General features: G+C 46.0%; 1 pseudogene; it reads left to right on the forward strand.

The window, feature by feature from the left end:
• Positions 1 to 292: 292 nt before the first annotated feature.
• On the forward strand, positions 293 to 2,537 carry LOC109453338 (5'-nucleotidase domain-containing protein 2; annotated as a pseudogene).
• The last annotated feature ends 12,341 nt before the right edge of the window (positions 2,538 to 14,878 follow it).

The following is a 14,878-nucleotide window of genomic DNA, read 5'->3' on the forward strand; positions in this document are numbered from 1 at the left end:
AGGCTGCAAGCCTTGTTTTCTCAGCTGTAGCCTGGGAATAACAACCACTCTCTGACTGCAATATGGAGAAAATGGGGGCGAAATGAAAAAATGGGTATGAAAGGGCTCTGGAACTGAGAAACATGCTACAAAGTAAAATGGGAGACATGCAACCTTAAAAAGGAAGGGAATTCTGACACATGTGACAACGTGGATGAAGCTTGACATTAAGCTAATGAAATAAGCCAGTCACAAAAGTAGCAATTCCCTATGGTTACCAATTCAGGAGGTGAATAAGGGAATAAGTGCCCGGATGAGTAGAAAAGCATTCCAGAATAATGTTCCAGTATCCCAGAATTCTCTCATGGAAGCCTCTCGTAGGCTTCAGAGGTCCCAGGTAATACAGTACAGAAAAGAAGTAACGCACGCCATACATTAAAAATACAATTTAAACACTTTGCAATTGGAAAGCGATAGACTGGCTGACCGCGGGGGCTGCTCAGGCGGGGAGCAGTGGCATGCCAGGTGCGGGGCTGCAGGCAGCCGCTGGGTGCTGGGTGCTGTGCTGAGGCCGCTGTAGGCAGCAAGCCCCCTGGTTCTCACCCTCCGGCTCAGGCTGCGGACCCCAGGTCCTGGTGCCACTGATCCATTAAGTGGGCTCTGAGCTCAGCTCACACCTGTGCACTCCTCACTGGGACCTGCAGAGAGTGGTACACACCCTCACGTCCCTGGAGGTCTGTAGTCTCCTGAGCTCGGAGGCCACCTACACCAACGACGAGGTAAGCCAAGTGACACTGAGGTCTACACTGGCACAGTACACAGATGCACTGCACCCAGGGACCTTCCATGCCATGCGTGAAATCCTGATGGAGCATCACCAGGATCCAGAAGGGATTCAAAAGTATGAAAACGACAGGAGCGTTGTCATCGTGGCCGCCACTACAACCTTCAGAAAGAGCCTTCTGATGACGACTGACGGCTTCCCTCCCGCGCAGCTGGGGCTGGCCTCCAGGGCCTCCAGCGGTGCCAGACAAGGAGCTGATGGCTCTGCATGGGGACACGGAGCACATCCCACTGTCCCAGATGAGCGGCTTCCAGGCGAGGGTCCTTCCTCAAGCAACTCATGGACATCTCCTCGCGGCTGGAGGTGGCCCCGCTCTCTTGCACACTGGGCCACTACTTGGGCCACGGCCTGGAGTTTAACCAAGGGCACCACTACAAGGATGTGACAGATGACATTCAAGCCGTGCTATGTGAAGGGCCTCATGCACCAGTGGGTTGAGCGAGACGTGGAGAAGTACGTGGCTGTGCTGAGCCTTCTGGTGGGCCGTGGGAGACAGCTGTTGGTACAGTCCTTTCAGCTCCAGGGACAAGAGGATGTGCACGCGGTGGAGTCCGACTGACACCAACTCTTCGCGGTGGTCATCGTCCAGGCGGACAAGCCCAGCTTCTTGCGGACCCGCGCAAGCCTGTCAGAAAACTCGACGAGAAGGGCTCAGGGTCGTGGGTCCAAATCACCTCCTGGAAAAGGGAAGACCTACTGGCAGGGAACCTGTTCGCCATCCTGCACCTGACAGAATAGCACAGCCCCTGCGTGCCCTACTTTGGGACCACACTACAGGGACCTGGAGGATCGCAGGCTTCCGCAGGGCTGGCGCGCGGGTCCGTCAGCCTTAGCCGCTGCTCCGGATGCGGGAGCAGGTGCTCCCGGGGCGCATGCAAACCGGCCAGGACACGGACTGGCAAGTGCCGGCTGCCTGGGTGAAGGAGCAGCAGGAGCTGGGGCGGGTGAGTCCCCAAGGCTCTGTCAACACTCAGTTGGGAAACATCTTCCGCACTCCCCACAAGCCCACCCGCTGCTCAGGGCACCTTGGGGGCTTCTCAGACCTCTACATGGCCTCCCTCAGCTGCTTGTTCACCCCCTACCCACGCCACACAGGAGACTCCGCTCTGAATGGACCAGCTCGGCCGGGCTACCGGAAGATGCCCTTCCTATGTGACAAGGCCCACATCCACTGTGGGTGCCAGCATTGTCTGAACCGGCCCCTAGCCACTCCTGCCCGGCCCACTCTGCTGTCTGTCCAGACAAGCAATAAAAATAGTCTCCCTCCTTAAAAAAACAAAAACAAAAACAAAAAAAAACCAAAAAAACCCTCCATCCCTTATTATTCATTAATCACTGAGATTTAACCTTTCACTAAGATAATCAAGTTTTTTAAGTGCAAACAATCCTATGACATCCACTTATGGGGGTATATCCCCAGAAATGAAAGCAAGGTCTCAAAGAGATATTTGCACACTCATGTTCATAGCAGCCTTAGTCACAATAGACAAGAGATGAAAGCAACTTAAGTATCTGTTGATGGATAAATGGGTAAGAAAAACGTAGTGCATTCATACAATGGAATATTCTTCAGCTTTAAAAAGGACAAATGTTACAACATGGATGAACCTTGAGGACATCATGTTAAGTAAAATAAGCCAGTCACAAAAGAGCAAATACTGTATGATTCCACTTACCGGAGGTACCTCATTAAATCATAGAAACAGAAAATAGAATGGTAGTTGCCAGGGGCTGAGCAGAGGGGGAAATGGGGAGTTATTGTTTAATAGGCACACCGTTTCTGTTTTGCAAAATGAAAAGAGTTCTGAGATTAGTAACACAACAACGTGAATAAACTTAACATGGACCCTTAAAAATGGTTCAGATGGTAAATTTTATGTTATGTGCATTTTACCACAACTTTAAAAAAATAGGAGACATGGGCCCTGGCACTCCCAAAGACGATTTTCTTTTAAGTTTCTGAGACTTACCTATACTAAACACTCAATCAATGTTTATGGAATTAAAACTCTATTTTCTATTTCCATTTTGTTTTGGGGCAACTTCAGTAAAGAAAAGGCCTCTGGATTGAGAGAAGGCTTTGATTGAACAATAAGGCTTTTGGCCTCTTCCTCATTCATATACTTGGAAGAACCTTCCTCGGAAGAAGAAAAACCTGAGCCCTTGAAGTTCAATCAAATGAGGGCGTGGCGCTGGGCGCATGAGTGCAGGTGCGGGGACCACCATGAAGATGTCAGCTTCTGTAGCTGTTAAACACTAACTCCCCGTTTCCCCCCCCCCCCTCAGCCCCTGGCAACCGTCATTCTATTTTCTGTCTCTGAATTTAACAAGGTACCTCCTGTAAGTGGAATCCTACACTATTTTCCCCTTTGTGACTGGCTTATTTCACTTCACATGATGTCCTGAAGCTTCATCCATGTTGCAGTATGTGTCAGAATGTCCTTTTCTAGCACTGCTTCTCTTACCTCAGCACTCCTCACCCAGAAAATGAACCCATGGATACAAGGAGCTCGTTGCTCATGCCAAAGACAGGAAAGAAAAGACGAGCATACACTTTGTCTTCCTCTCACCCCCTCCTTCTCAGCTGACCTGAGCTCCTACTTCACAGAGAACTACAAACCATGACATGCCAAACCCCTCAGTTACCAACTCACTTGCACATGACCTTTCCTTTGGTCTCCAGGGATTCTGTTGAAATGGCTTTTGCCAAGATCAGTCATATCTTTGCTCTTGGACCCAATGGCACTTCTCTACGTTCATATCTGCAGTCACTGCTTGTACTTTCCTACTTCCTCAACCTCTCTTCCCTAAGTTTCTATAACATCTCAGCCTCCTGGTTTTCTTCCTAGCTCTCAAACAGTGATTTCCCTGTCAGCCTGGCACTCCCAAGCATCTCTTCCCCAGGGGGGCTGCCTCATCTCCCTTCCATTGTTACTCTAAGTATTCTGCCTGGGTGATTAGAATTGCATTTACAGCATTTACCATCACTATGCTAATGAATCTCCAACTCAGATTAACTTCTGAACCATAGATTTTTATATCTAAGTGCCTATTGAGTATCTCCATTCAAAAGCTTTTCAGTATTTCTTTCCACTGGAAATTTACCGGGCCCTACCCTCCTGGCATTTCGCCATTACCATTACCATCAACATTCTCCCAGGTACAGAAGTCAGAATCAAGAAGTCATCCATAGCTTTTCCTCCCTCACCATGCTACATCTAAGTCCTATGGCTTTTATCTCCTAAGTATCTTTGGAATCCACTGACTTTCTTCTGCCACTTCCCCACTACCACTGTGGCCTGATGGCTGCAACAGTTTCCCACTGTTCTAGGGCAGGGGCCCAGTAGATGGCACACTGCCATGGGGTGCTTGGCAGGGTTAGGTTAAGGTAAATCAACAAAGGATGGAGAGACACCCTGGGACTAGAAACACTGGGAGCCTTAGATGCCCGGACCTGAAGGGGGCAATTATTGTATATAAACTAGAGAGAAAGCCACAGCTGGGAGAAACGACTGCCAGGCAGGAGCTGTGGGTGCAGTGGGGGAACTCAGCCACCATCAGTCTGAGGCCAAAGCAGGGAGGGAGTTGAGGAACAGATACCCTGATTTCTCTACCCTCCCATCTCCTGCTCCTGCCTCCTGTGGGCTGAACCCATCCAGAAACCAAAAGACAAAAGGCAGCAAACAAATGAACACAGCAGCAAAAGCTTGTTGATGCAGTGCAAAGTATGTCAGCCTATTGAGGCACAGAGCAGGATGGAGAAACGTAGCAAATGGGTCTGGAGAAATATCCAGAGTATCCGCCCTAATTTTTCCACACTGTAGCTTAAGCAACTTTCCTATAGCACAAATCTGATTTTGTCATCCCTTCACTTAAAAGTATTCAACAGCTCTACATTGCCCCAGGGTGATGTTTGAACCTCTACCACCATCCCAGCATGGCGTGATTGCCTACATCTCCAGGCATGGATCCATGACCCCACCACCAGCATACCCCTTACCCTTACTACTTTTCCTCTCTCCCTCCATTCCAGCCATTCTGAATCAATGGGCAATGTCCTCTCCAGTCTCTGCACCCGTTTCACTGCCAACTTCTTCTATGAATTAGTTTTCACTATAGTTGTGGCCTCCCCCAGGCAGCCTGCCCTAACCACCCAGGATGGCATTGAGTGCAACTCCTGCCTGTGACTCCTCTCTCTCTCCTCACCCCTATTGTAGCACACTCTACTCACTCATTTAACATGATTGTTTTTGCCTATGTCCTGTCCATTTCTCCCCCAAACTGGAAATATATTGAAAGCAAGGACGGATGACCCCACCACCTCACACAGTGCCTGGCATGCAAGCACTCAATACGTATTTGCTGAGTCAATGAATGAACACTCACAAAAATCCTGTGACACTGATGTTCATATTTCGTTTTTTAACAACTGAGAACACTGAGGTCTGGAGATGTTGAAGTGATGTCCAAAGTCACAAAGTTGGCTCAAGAGAAATCCCACATTCCAAGAACCTGTGCCCTGTGCTTTCTGATTTTTTGATGGGTGCCTGCTCTTCCTCCCTGGGCCGCCTGCCAAGGATGCTCCTGAGCTGCCAGGAGAAGGTACAGCTGCTTTACCCTGATATGCCCAGAAATGCCCAGAAGCCTCGCTTCCACTGTATACAAAAATTGGTTTTTCCTCCCCATGAAGTATATGAATTGCACTGTTAGTCTGCAATTTTCTTACTTTCTGCTGGTTTCTCTGACAACAAGGAAAGAAGCAAGAATTGATATGCAGAAATGGCAGCAGAGAGTTAGAGAAGCAAAGTCCTACAGACAAATGTTTTTGCTGAAAGAGGAGACAGAAAGAGAGAGAAAGAATGAGATTGAGCAAAGCAACCCAGTATCCCCACCCCGCCAATGAGTCCAGCAGCAAGTCTGACCCAGCACTGGAGGGCTTCTCACATCAACCTGTCTTGAGGAAAACTCCAAATCCCCTTGCAGATGATATCCATGCTCTTGATTTGTTTTCTCGAAGCAGGGCTGAAGTCCAGGCTTGTGAGACAGTAGGGGGAACACCAAGAAGCGAAAGATTACCAGCTATTTTTTGGAAGCAGATATTGGATTTCTGCTTTGTGCCCCGTTTTCTTCCTTCTTCCTGTTGAATAGGGAGTATTTAATAGAGAGATTGCAGGCTTTCATCCACAGGAACAAATAGCTAGCAAGGCTGGCTCTCGAAACACTGGTAGGATGTCAACATGGGAGCCTCAGAGAAATTCTTCTTGAAGAGTACTTAAGTCAATAATACTGGGGAAAATGTCGAGAGGGCAGAGTGAGCTGAAGTGAATGTGCCTTTCTGTGAATAATGAGAATCACAGCATGCCCTGAACTCTCTGCTTCCCAAATGGGGGGCTCCAAGTACTATAGAAATGCACAAAAGCCTCCTGGCACTCCCGTTCAAAGGAAAAGGGGTCATTATGTCCATTTTACAAATGGGGGTGCAGAGAAAGGCAAGAGTGCTTTGCCCCAGTTCAGAGCACAAGGAGGCAGGGCAGTAAGGCAGAGTCCTGCCCCCCAAACTCACCTGTCTAAGGAGGGTCTTTTTGGCCCAGACAGGGAGCACCTGTTACAGGGCTTGGTCCCCAGGACCCCACTTTCGTGAGAAAACTCACAGGTGTAGGAGCCTCCAAAAAGGGACAACAGAAAGATATATGTCCTCTTTAGTGTGAGGCAAAGTGGAAAGTATATTCCGAAGTACACGAATGAACACAGCAGCAAAAGCTTGGGGCTCAGTCAGCTGCGTGGAGGCAGGAGCCCCTCGGAGGAGGAAGCTGTAGACTTAGGTTGCACTCTTGCTTGGGGGATCTCCAAGGACTTCACATATGGAGGTGTTTCAAAAAATGAAATTCTCAAATAAATTGTGCTTAGTGCTTAAAGAAAGAAGTGTCCTTAATGGAACACACTCCACAATAACACGATGCTGCCATAAGCCCCTCAGGAAGAGAGTCAGGGCGTATGTATTGGTGGCCCAGTGCCCAGTGGGTGTGAGATGGAGTTGGTGTGGGAGGGAGGGCCCTGACTGATAGGGACAGTGACTTCACATCTCTAAAATGAGGATGATAATTCTTCCTGGCAGTGTTGTTCCAAGGTGAAGTGAGATGATGTTTGTTGGGCCGCTGGTGTGGTCCTGGCATTAGATTTCGCATTTTACATGTGTGACTTCCCTTCCTCTGCCTTTTATCACAGCACCTGGCCCCTGGGTTTCCTAAAAGAGATGACGGCAACGATGAACTTCACTAGGGTCCAGCCTCCCAGAGCCGCCTGGTCTGGCAGCGTGGGTGGCCTACGAAAAAGATGCTTTTATCAGCCCACAGCTGGAGAAGCATGAGCTGCATGGGTGTGATGCAGGCTTGGCTTGGTAACCGTTTCCAGGCCCTACCAGCCAAGGATAAACCCTGCAGGCACCATGTGCTCTCCCTCGGCAAGGAAGGCCGCAGAGGCCTGCTGGGCCCGAGGGGTTTCCTCGAGAATTCATTCATCCTGCTGGGCGAGTCCTCCTTTTTGGGGTGGTACTTTCCTAACCATAATCAACCATCTCCACTGTCAATCACTGATCTTAATCACTGATCACCGCTGTAAAGGGCTCATTGAATCTCCAAAGAAAATCCAACTCATTCTTTCCATGTTGCCACTTTTTTGATGAGTGTGTGGTAAGGACTCACCATGTGTCCTCACAGGAGCCAAAATGAACAGAAAACAAATGCACAACGTGGCCCGTATCCTGTGGGAACTCAGAGTTATAGCAGGAAGCTGGACGCCGTACCTCACTTCCTGTTGCCACTCACCAGCTCTCCATGTGGACGGAAGCTGCAGGTGGAACAAATCATATGGGTAATGGCAGTTTACCAGAGGGGGACGGCAAACTGTAACATTGTCTTCATAGAAACAGGAGAGTACGGGGACATGGGACTTGAGTTTTCAAGGTTATGGAAAATCTGTCCTGATCTGGGACACAACTAGAATGTAGTTGGTTTTGACTACATTCGAGTGTGGGCTGAATTGTAACCAGGGTGATCTTAGCTTGGTGGTTGGTTTATTTCCTTCATACAGTTGTTCTAGTAATTGTCTTATCAACCTGTTTAGGCCCTGTGTTTGCTTTTGAGCAGCTTAACTCTAGTTGTTTTCCCATCACCCCATATGCGCTATTCCTTTTACTCTCCTAATTGTCATTATAACTACAATCTACTATGTTCAATTTACAAAGGACAGTTAATTGTTCATGTTGAAATGTATTGGACCACCCTTTCTTGTTTCATCCAGCTCATTATTCAGGATTCTGTGATCTCCTGTCATGGATCTGGGTACTGTAAACACCAGGACTGTGCAGAGGAAAATTAACAAAAAAGCAAAGAAAATTATAGGGTTGCGTTTTCTGTTGTGTTCTAAACCATTAAATGTGTAGGTTTTTAATCATATTTTTAATGTAGTAAACCTTCTAGGCAGGAAAATACATTTGTATTAGTTTCTGTGCCATTGCCCATTAAATATCTACACAAATCTGATGAAATTAGGAATAGTAGCAATAGTTCCTTTAATTCATCCAACAAATTTTATTATGTTCTTAGCACCAGGGACAAAACAGTGAATAAAATGAAGTCCCTGCTCTCTTGGCAATGACAATCTAGTGAAAGGAGGTAGAGAATGAGCAGGTATATGATGTCAGCGACACGTGCTAAGAAAGAAAAATAGAGCAGGGTAAAGGAGCAGAGAAGGTGTAGGTGTTGTTTTGGATAAGGTGGTCAGGGAAGGCCTCTTTGATAAAGCAAAGGAATTAGCAATGTGGGTTTCTGGAATCAGACTGTCCCAAGAAGCGGGAACAGACAGTGCAAAGGCCCTGAGACAGCAGAGGTTTGGCAGGTTGGAAGAAGAGAAAGAGCCAGGAGGCCAGTGTGGCTGCAGTGAAGTGAGGGGGAGGTGAGTGGTGGGAGAGGAGGTCACAAAGACAGTCGGAGGACACCATAGAAAGAACTCTGGGTCTCCTCAGATGCTTCTGTGCAAACTCTAAGAAGGCTCACTCTGTGTGCTGTGGAGCATAAACTTCAGGGGGGAGGCAGGGCAGAAGCAAAGAGGTCAACTGGGGCCACTACAATAACTCATGGATCCTTAACTAGATGTAACGTATAGTTGATGTTTGACATATATTTTCTTTGACTCACATAAACTGCTTCTTTCCCTCCTTGGTGGAAATAAAGTTTCATATTCCATAGCTAACCACATAATACAGACTTTCTTAAATGGAACAGAATGCTGACTAAAGTTGTTACCAGTATATTCTTTTCATCCCATTCACCCTAACTTGAAGGAAATACAAGATTCTTTTTTTTCTGCATAAAATTCCTCCTAGCAGTCACCCTGAAATTTCTGAGAGATTGGTACAAAACTAGATTAGGAATTGAGAACTCTGCTTTATGAAACGTTTTCTCTTAGTAAAAGTGTGCTCAGTCATTTCTAAACTGTTCATATCAGACTTTCAGAAGTTATCCTTAAAAGGAATATTTGTGATTCTAATTTTCAGGGATTGAATCATATTCTGAATTATAGTATCTGGGAGTTTTCAGCTCTATTATTGTAAGATTGCTATTGAGTTTCTACTTTAAAGTTGGTTAAAAAAAAGAAAGAAGAAGGAAGGAAGAAAGAAAGAAAGAAAGAAAAAGAAAATGAAGAAAGCAAAATATGACATTGTATTTTTTGCTTCTGCCCGGCCTCCCCACCGCACCCCCAAAGTTTATGCTCCACAGCAGAGAAAATGAGCCTTCTAAAATTTAAAGTATACCATTATACCATGTTCTCCTCAGAATCTGCACAGAGCCCTCTAAGGAGACCCCAGGTTTTTTCTTTCCCATGACTCACCTCCCGCCTTACTCCACTGTAGCCACACTGACCTCCTGGCTCTAATACATTGTATTATTTGTTTATAATATTCAGTGTCCCTCCCTACAGACCAATTTCTGCAGAACAACTATACTTTCCCATCTGCTAACACGGGTCTTGACCATTTGACTTGCTTTCGCCAATGACATATGAATGAGAATGGCCAGTGCCATTTGACTCCTGCCAGAAACATTCAAAGCTAACACAGTCTCTCCCTTGCTCGTTCCCTCTGCCATGTGGCTGGCACATCCCAAATGGAGCTGCTCCTTCAGCTTAGGTTCTGGAATTAAAAACTACACTGAGCAGTGCCCAGGCAGCCTGCAAATAGTGACGTGAAGGAAACAAGGACTTGGTTTCTGTTAAGACACTGAGAGTTGGGGATTGTTTGTTATTGTAGCATCACTAAACCTAAGCTAACTGATAAAGGTATATACCTATATTTCACCCATTTTTGTATTAAATAGGTGCAGCCTTAGAGTAGAGTCTGTTGCTTTCTTACAAATCAGTATAGCTGGATTTGGATTAGTGTAAAAGGATCCGGAGAAAACTTTAATGGCACTTTGAAAACTTCTTAAAGTCTCAAGTGGTCTCTCTGTTCTCTCCCGCTTAGTTACACTTTGGGGATTTTCTAATCCAGAAAATCCCCAGGGTGAAATTTCATCTGTGACCTTCCCCTCCAACATGGAGCCAGGGATACAGAATATTTCCCTGTCCTCCTGAAAATACTAAGCTCAATTTTGAATAAAGACCTGTTGGCACATGAGGTGGTGAAGAGAGACTTCTGAAATGCTGTGCCCTCAGCAGACGGGATGATGCTGGGAGTTGAGCTGGTCCCTACCCTTCCAACTTGCTTCCCAGATCCTGGGGTGAATATTGATGAGGACTATCGATAGCTTACCGTTTCAGGGAATGTCCTGAAGTTACATAGAGATCTTCCTAAATGTGAGTACATAACAGATCATTTGTAATTCCCCAGCTTAAAGGTCCTCCGTGCTTTACCAACGCACTTACAATAAACATCAGAACTCCTTCCCAGGCATGGAAGGATTGGCAGGACCCAGCCCCTGCCGGGCTCTCTGACCCACTGCCTGCCTCTCTCCCCCTTTGCTCTGTCTTCTCCAGTCACACTGCTCTCCATTCAGTTTCCCAAACACATCAAAATATTTCCTGTGTGAGAGACTGCAATTACTGTTACTTCCTCCTAGAACATTCCTGATTCTTCACCTATTTTATTTTCCAAAGCATAAAAGACCCTGCACGAGCAGTGGGGGCTCCTGAAAAAGGCTGCTCTGAGTATGCTGCTCTCAGCAGTCCATGTGTATACTAGCCCAGGATAGACAGGAAAGCAGAGAAGACTGCCGGGGGAATCTGTCCTCCCTGGATCAGGTTTTCCCAAACCCTTGCCTGCAGATTACTGCCGTACACACGCTTTGAAAAGGCCTGACTAACGCCATCGAAAACCACCTCATGATTCAGAGTGCTAACTCCAATCAATATTAATAGTATACCTCTTTGTTTTCCAATTTTTCTGTCCCTTCCCAATGAACTGGAAGATTCGGAGTACATAAATTTTCCTGCACATGGCTGGCTATCCAGCCAAAGTGAGTGAGCTGCAATCAGAAGGCAAATCTTTTTATGACGGTGACTGGAGATGGCGACTTCCTGTAAGTGGCTGGGACTGCCACCAGCGTAATTTCTTTTGCACTTCAGGTCTAGCCTGAAGTGTAGCTATTTTAAGCCACATGTGTGATCGTTGTCACTGTGTGTTCCCTAAAACCTACACAGATCCTTCTGCAAGTATCTTGGTTCCCTTTATTTCTGCAGGTCCTCACCCCAAGGGGGAAAAGGATGAATTATTTCATTTCTCTCATTGAATTTTTCAGATGCTTGGGGACCATGCTTAGAGCAATCCAAACAGAAGAAAAAAAGAGTGTTGTTCAAAGACCATCAGTCCCAAAGCCTTCACTTGGCTTTAGAGTGAAGAAAAAGGCCCTTCTATGGGCCGTGGTCCATTAGAAAGGACTGAAGAGAAGTCTTCTTTCCATGACACTCTCATTCATAGCCCATAATGCTTCTCTCGACACTTTGCAGTGGTGTACTGCATGGAGCAATGCGCACGTGTTCACACACACACCTGCACGTGTGCCAGCCAAGGAAGGTGGAAGAGCTTCTTCTGGGAGCTGGCGATAAATCTCATTAGAGCTAAATACAGTGATAATCCCCATCAAGGGCTAAGCGAATACTTCATTCCCAGTTACTATCCCAAACTTGGGATGTTTTATCCTTTTTAAAACTTTTGCCATTATCAGTATTGTCTCTATTTTATGTACTCCCAATCTTCCAATTCATTACAAACAAGACAAAAAAAATTACTACTACTATGACTAATAATAAAGTACAGCATTCTGACTGCTTATTATGTGCCACGTGCTAAACAATTCACATGCTTTAATTTTTTAAATAACCCTCTGAGATGAATATGATTGTTGCTGTTGTTGTTATTATTATTATTATTTCCCACATCAGAAAACTAAGGCTTAGAGATGTTAAATAACATGTGCCTGGGTCTCACGGCGAGGCAGGACTGGATTTCACATCCAGGACCCAACTCCAGGACCCAAGCTCTTAAATAGAAATTGGGTTGTCTTACTATGGAAGAAAGCAGGATAGCAGAAAATCCACCATTTAAATAGAGCTAAAAGCAGTCACCATTTTACCTAATAACCCCAATTCTACCTAGCAGGATTTCCCCTCTCATTGCAGTATAGATTGGGACAATTTCCCTAAAATCTTTTCTCATTTCTTGGTGACACGGCAGCCACATTACCTCACTTGCACCCCCACCCATAGGAACAATCTGTAAGTGGCTCAATCTTATAATGAAACCCTTTGGGTAATCCCCTCAAACTCATTGGCAGGAGTCCAAGAGGGAAAATTCTTATACTACATTCCACTCTAAATTAAATAATATTTTAGTAAGAACCCAGTACATTCATAGTATGTGTGAATACCCCCCTTCCCACTTACAAAGTGAGAACAATTCTGGGTGAGATATTGCCACCAAGACAGACAATCTTCTCCATATCAGTACTGGGGAACCAAAGAAATATCATAATCTGTGGCAGACCAACAAAATGCAAACCAGCCTCTCTGAAAGGACCTCATGAAATACTCACTTAGAAAAAGGAGCTCATGGCTTAGTCTCTACACACGCAAAGACCAGGGTTGAAATAATGCATTTTTCATAGTCACATCGCAGGGAGCATAGAATGCAGCTCTAAATATTAGAACAACAGAAAAATGACTTTTGAGGGAGTGCAAGGTGACAGCCAGGCACAAGATCAACCCTGACATGATCAGATACCTGTGTGATCAGCTGCAGACGTCACAGCAGGTGTGGGGCACCGGGCAGCCTCCTGGAAAATGTGACCAATAGTCAAGAACCCACCTTGGGACATACCTGTGTACACCAAGATACGATGCTGCCTAGTAGTATATTAATGATTTCCGAGGCCTAGCAATAACTCTCAGGATTTCTGCAGTAGAATTTCCAGGGTAGCACTCTGAGCTCTGTAGGAAGAGGCATGGGGGGAGTGGCAATGTCCCACATGTGGCCCTAGGGCCCCCTCCAGCAAACACCTTCCATTTCCTTAGCCACACTTAAATAATGTCCACGACTGGGTAGACAATGGGAAATGAAATAATTCAGTCACTTCCTTGAATCAGTCCCCTAATGTGTACTCGTCACTACCGAATTCCCAGCACACCAGAATTTCATTGCTTTTGCCTCTTGCAATTTTCTTTCATCTTTCCCAGAGGAAGTCTCTGCCCCAAAAGTGCACCTCTCTGTTGCTTTTTCTATACTACATGTCCATTCCTACCTCCTGGCTTCAGGGGAGGCTTGCTTCCATCCCAGAAGGCTCTTCAACCCTTCCCACAAACTCACACCCCAGCCCTTCATTAGAGTCCATCAGACTCTGAAGTTGGCTTGGAACAGATGAGTGCTTGGTTGTCGGTCCTCTCTGTCCCACTCACCCCTTTTCACCTTGGTGAATAAAAGTTAGGCTGTGGGGGGTAACTGTGAGTAGGAAGAGAAAGCTTCCTTATCTTGTGGATGCTCATTTCTGAAAACTGGTGAACCTGAGTTGAACGCAAGGGTGGCCCATGAGGGACCAGTGAGTGTAACAATCTCTGTGTAGAGTTTTGAGCATGGGTCTCCTCCTCTGGACCATTCTGGGTGCTGGCAGGATGGCACGGACTCAAAGGGAGGGAGCATAAAACAGAAAAGTGGGAGAGTAGGGAAAATGGGAACTGATCTGAGGCTGCTCTAAATCAATTAAAGGGTGACCAGTGGGAAAAGGAGAGGATTGTTTTACACTTTCTGAAATGTTGTGTGTCTAGGGACTGCCTGTCAACAAGATTATTTTCTTGCTTCCTACGTGGCCTTTCAGACATGGTAAAAAGAAAACAGCAGAGTTCAAAAGACGCTCAGCTGCTCCAGCCGTTCTTGATCCGAACTGGGTCCATAGTTTCCCAGTGCTGGTTATCAGTACTGCACACATTTGCCCTTAAATAAAGACATTTTGCTCGCTCTATGGGTGTATATCTTTACTTCCCAACAAATTTCTAAGTTTCTTGAAGTCAGGGCTTGTATCTCACAGCCTGGGACTTAAGCAGGTGCTCAATTTATAAATTATATAATTTCTAATAATATGTCTCTTCATCTGTTATTGTTGTCATGTTGCAGAGTTATTTTTGATTTGGGTTTTTTTGTTTGTCTTTGTTTTTTTGTTGAACACAAATGTATTATCCTACAGTTCCAGAGGTCAGAGATCTGAAATGGTTCTTATGGGCTAAAATCAAGGTGTCAGCAGGGCTGCATTACTTCTGGAGGGCCTAGGGGAGAATCTGCTTCCTTGTCCTTTCCAGCTGAAAGAGGCTGCCCACCTTCCTTTACTATGGCCCCTTCCTCCATCTTCAAAGTCAGTAGCATAGTGTCCTCAAATCCCTACCCAGCTCTGACTCTCACTTATAAGGATCCTTGTATATAGGGCACATCTGGATAATTCAGGATAATCTCTCCATTTCAAGACCCTTAATTGACTCACATATGCAAAGTCCATTTTGCCACATTCACAGGTTCCA

Source organism: Rhinolophus sinicus, linkage group LG06 (assembly GCF_036562045.2).
Source record: "Rhinolophus sinicus isolate RSC01 linkage group LG06, ASM3656204v1, whole genome shotgun sequence".
Taxonomy (NCBI): Eukaryota; Metazoa; Chordata; class Mammalia; order Chiroptera; family Rhinolophidae; genus Rhinolophus; species Rhinolophus sinicus.